The sequence below is a fragment of the Rhinoderma darwinii genome, chromosome 10, assembly GCF_050947455.1.
Source record: "Rhinoderma darwinii isolate aRhiDar2 chromosome 10, aRhiDar2.hap1, whole genome shotgun sequence".
In the NCBI taxonomy this organism is placed as follows: Eukaryota; Metazoa; Chordata; class Amphibia; order Anura; family Rhinodermatidae; genus Rhinoderma; species Rhinoderma darwinii.
In genome coordinates this window covers 83,325,883-83,331,221 of record NC_134696.1, presented here as the reverse complement: position 1 = coordinate 83,331,221, position 5,339 = coordinate 83,325,883, and the positions used below count along the sequence as shown (strand labels likewise).

Here is a 5,339-nt window from a genome sequence, read left to right as displayed (position 1 = left end):
GATGACGTGCATTACAGAGCATCATACTTTTATGGCCACATGTCTGGACAAGGAACAACTGACCCTATGTGAAAGCTATAGATGTTTTGGTCCAACACGTCAAGCACCGCTAAATAACAGGTAAGGAAATTTTTTTGTGTTACCTTGGACGAAAAAACAGGCGTACTATTCCAGCATGTGCAGTTCAGAAAGTCAGAGCAATGTTTCCAGAAGAAAATCAAGTATATGTTGGTTTCAAGCTAGCCACTGACAATAATGCTTCGTAAATGGCAGATTTTTGAAATGTGTTTGATTACTTTACTATGCTATATTTTTCAATAAAAAATTTTGAAAATCCAAACTTTAGATGTTTATTTATTATAATATATTAACACAGGATACGTATTGTACATAACAAAAAAAAATATACAGGATATAAAGTGCTAGTGTTGATTCAGAGGAAGGCGAAAACCCCAGGTTATTTACGTTTTGGTCTTCATTAGTTTTGTGTGGGGGAAATTCCTTCCCGACTCCAAATATGGCAATCAGAATAAATCCCTGAATCAACATCCAATATCCACAGATAGTTAGCTTACAAATTCTTCCAGTGACAGGCAATATAAATAGTGGTAAATAGTTGTACGCTTTTTTGTAGAAGGGCAAACACAACATAGTTCAGTACATTAAAAACGTGACTTGTGAGCTAGAACAGTTGATGCTTTATCCGGCCGTGGTTCTGTGGCTATGTTTGGTGGTAGGGTCAATGTCCGTGTTTGCCAACTATGTTCAATTTCTTGTTTTGTCAATTTGATCACATTTACAAACATAGGAAAGAGGTGTGAGAAAGACATTGGTACGTACTCTTTCTTTGCAGTCCATTTTTTGCTTAGTTTAGAGAAAACTACATTATACCTCATGCTACCAAGCAGATCCGACTTTGTGGTCTGTCGGTGGACTCTAGATTGTTCCCGTTTTGTATTATGATTATGGGCCAAAACAGCAAGTTTTGTCCGTGCTTCCATTCCGTCTAAAGCAAAATGTATTCTTTTTGGTCTGTATTTTAGAATAAAGCTGTGGAATACCTCGATTTTTCCGGTATGACAGAAAGATGACAAGTGGGGCAAGTCTTTCAATAATTGTTTATCTTTTACAATCTTTTCAAGCTCCTCATAGGCTGCTGATGTTGTTGACATCCAATTGTGTTTGCGATCGTCATCAATGTCTAAACATCTGTGATCACATTGTGTGACAATGTCCCCCGGGAATTCATGTACATTACGAATATGTTGAAGTACAGAGAGCCATTTTTCACGCAGCACATCCACATTACCGCAAGCAGTACTACAGCAGTACCAAAAATGATTGGTTATTGACGTGATCCAATCAACAATTTGGGAACAGCTTCGTTTTTTACTTGCAGCCTTCAGTTTCTTCCGAATGGACTTTGCATAATGCCATATATCAAATTGATGTCCTATCTCTGGGTATTGTTCACGTATTTTTTTACGTATGGAGACATGACGGTCTGTTGCAAGAACATACACATTGAGCCCATCTTGAATAACACGGTTAAGACAGGTTTGAAAAGCCAAACTTTCCATAGCCACAGAAGATGTGGTTTGTGTAACCTGAACGATTTCAAAGTCAACAATCTTGTCGCTCTTGTAATCCATCAATGTGTACACACAATATTTTGCATTATGCCCAGGGCTATCACATTGTCCGTCACCAAGGAGACACAATGGTGTTTGTTTGATTTCTTTATGAAGTTCCATTTTTTCTTGTTTCCAGTGAATGTCCACCACTGGAAATAACAATTTTCTTTGGTGACGAAAGTAAGTGGAATGTGAGATAAATTGCATCCCAATCGATTTACAAATGTCAGACATCTTGGCATAGTTGCCACCATTAAATAAAATGGAAGCTGCAATAAGAACATTCCCAACCGGGATACGATTACACTTGGGTTGACTTTCCCAAAAATAATCATGTCCATTGGAACATTTGCCTTGTAGTGAAAGATAGGTACCTTGAAGGAATTTGACTGTGTTTTCTATTTGGTGGCCACAGAAACACGCGCAATGAGCAACCAGTACATCTAAAGCGGATTCAAAAACAAAAAATTTCCGCTCTTTTACTAGGTCTTCATCTGCTCGTTCTGAAAACAAATTGGTTGTCACGTTGTCAAATGACAAACTAGAATCTGGTGGTTCGTAGTCCAGATCTCTTGGATCATTTATGCCAGTACAAGAAACAAAGCTTTCCTCTGGATCCTCCAATATGACTTTGCCTGATGTTTGTCTTTGTAAGCGGGGGGTTGAGAACTTTGATGGGTAAAAATGATCCAACTTCATTGTTATTTGGTTTTCAAAAGAAAGTTCTTCCTCTGGAAACTGGCATCCTGTATCCTGTGTGAAGATGTGTGATTGAGTGCTTGCATCTCTTTTGCTTTTGAAAGGTGTGTTGGTGGCTCTCGTTGCCAATGTCGTCTGTCGGGTGTTTGTTGCTGCATTTCTTTCAAAAATTTTTCTCTTGACACCAATTTTTACATGTTTCACTCCCATGACTTTGGACATTGACGTTGGTGGATCGTTTAGCATTGAGGTACCGGTAGAAACGTATGTAATTCTGTTGGTGGATGTAGTAGCCAAAGGCAATTGCATGCATTGTGTTGCACAAGAATAAGTGTGTTCCTCTTCTGTACGTTTCCGTTTAGATGGTGGACACTCTGTTTCCTGATAAGGGAATATAGTGGGAATTGCACTTTCCTTCAGCCATCGTATCTTCTTTTCCGACTTAAAAACATAACAGTCTTCTGCAAAGTGTTTTGAACATAGTCTAAATAAATCTTGTTTTTTCCCATCCAAAATTCTTTGTGAGAGTGCATCTAGATTGTCCAACGATTGTCTGGCCTGTTGGAGCCAAACTTTAATCTTGTCAATGTTGCCTGGAAAAACATGCAGGGTCACTCCTTGAGAGTAAGTAGCTCGATTAGACCGACTGTCACAACCAGAGACAATGCACGACGGCATTTCTATCAAAAAAGTAAATGTAAATATTATGGCATGAGAAAAGATCATTACGGTAATAACGAGGGATTACATAAAGAGAGTTGATACCCCGAATGAGGTATATTTGTGTACTACCATACTTACAATTCCAATTTAGATCGGTGAGTTTGTCTTTTCTAAGTGCAAGATTAAAACTCGTGAGTTTGTATAAAATTATATTATACACAGCGTGTTTTTGAAGACATAACATCAAATTTGTGGAAGTTCTTGGGTCACCGCGTGCGAAGTCACCGTTGGTTATCACACAAATGTGGCCTATGGTGGGTTGTAGATTGTCATGTGGAGAAGTGAGTATTCAACATGTTACATTGTTTATAGGTAACTGTTTGGCACTGGTAATTTACGGTTGACCAAGGCACAAAATAGTGTGTCGTTTTAGACGATCATTGTAAAACCGTCAATGATCTCAGTGCCAGACAGTTTCACCATGTCAATGTTTGAGGATAGCTTTTTTGTGTCACCAACCCAATTTTTCTTTTTTTTTTTTATGTAATAGAGACAGGGAATGAAAGAGAATAACATTTATCAACCTATTTTTTTTTATTGATGAAGCCATAACTGCCTTCCAAAGTAACACAGAAGAAGTGTTCCATCATAAACACAAATATAAAATTTACATGCAGAACAAAAAAAGTTTTTGTTCCATAGTCACAAATAAAGAGTTCAGGTAAAAAATCAACATTGACGGATAGGGACCAACACATAAAAGTAGAAAATGGAAGACGAAAAAGTAAAAGAGATTTACATTGAAAAGACACAGATGTCAACGACAATCACAAAGAAGTTATCAGCAGGTGAAAACACCTTGCTTCGTCACATCATGTTTCTGGACCTTCACCAGCAGATGAAAACACCTTTTTTTTCTCATCTCATCATCGAACCGGAGCCTTTAGCAGCAGGTGAAAACACCTTGCTTTGTCACATCATCCAACTGGACCTTCATCAGCAGATGAAAACAACTTTTTTTTTCTCATCTCATCATCCGACCGGACCTTTAGCAGCAGGTGAAAACAACTTGCTTTGTCACATAATACCACCGTACCTTCACATTGTATTACAGAACGTTTCAGCCAATCATGCGGCATGTCAAAGTTATATTTCCTAAAGAAGAATAAAATTAAAAATGTATCAATGTATTGATCAACTTCAAGCGTTGCACTATGCGCAACATGGTCGCTTTGGAAGAATGACATCCCTGTCTGATCACTCTGCATAGTTTGGCTCATCTTGTGAACTTGTGTGTCATGTATGTTTATATGAACTCCCTTTGTTAGGGCTTACTTACTTTCTATAATTCGTTACTTATGCTGCTCAGAATGGCCTGTTCGTCTCCACGGTGGTAATCCGCTCCGGTTGCTGCTGTCGTCGTCTGTATCTGATCGCGTTGCTTTGCCTCCTATTAAAAAAATTACAATAATATATATAAAAGACCATAATTAGCAATTATTGTAAGTTTAGGGTAGTCCCCTTGCTGCCGCACCTGTTCAAAGTATCTATGCTCCTCGAATACACTCCTCACGGTCGTGTTTTCACTGGCGCGCTCCCTCTCCTCCTGGTAAACTGCTGTTCAAAAAGTCACACACATTGTGGGATTAGATAAAGTGATGTACAAAAAGCTGCCACACTGTCAATGCTGCCACACCGTCAATGCTGCCACACCGTCAATGCTGCCACACCGTCAATGCTGCCACACCGTCAATGCTGCCACACCGTCAATGCTGCCACACCGTCAATGCTGCCAGACCGTCAATGCTGCCAGACCGTCAATGCTGCCACACCGTAAATGCTGCCACACCGTAAATGCTGCCACACCGTAAATGCTGCCACACCGTAAATGCTGCCACACCGTAAATGCTGCCAGACCGTAAATGCTGCCACACTGTAAATGCTGACACACTGTAAATGCTGCCACACTGGAAATGCTGCCAGACTGTAAATGCTGCCACAGCCCTCCCTTGGTATGATGACACAGGTCTCCAATGGTATGATGCCACAACGTATACGCTGCCACAACGTATACGCTGCCACAACGTATACGCTGCCACAACGTATAAGCTGCCACAACGTATACGCTGCCACAACGTATACGCTGCCACAACGTATACGTTGCCACAACGTATACGCTGCCACAACGTAAACGCTGCCACAACGTAAATGCTGCCACAACGTAACTGCTGCCACACCGTAAATGCTGCCACACCGTAAATGATGCCACACCGTAAATGATGCCACACCGTAAATGCTGCCACACCGTAAATGCTGCCAGACCGTAAATGCTGCCACACTGTA

The 5,339-nt window shown here is 40.2% G+C and overlaps 1 long non-coding RNA gene across 1 annotated transcript; it reads right to left on the bottom strand.

Annotated features, from left to right (window-relative positions):
• Nucleotides 1–3,776: 3,776 nt before the first annotated feature.
• Nucleotides 3,777–4,594, bottom strand: LOC142661516 (uncharacterized). Its single transcript, XR_012850757.1, has 3 exons — nucleotides 4,531–4,594; nucleotides 4,336–4,446; nucleotides 3,777–4,151 (listed from the first exon to the last, which is right to left on the bottom strand). It is a non-coding gene; the product is annotated as an uncharacterized LOC142661516 (long non-coding RNA).
• Nucleotides 4,595–5,339: the final 745 nt, after the last annotated feature.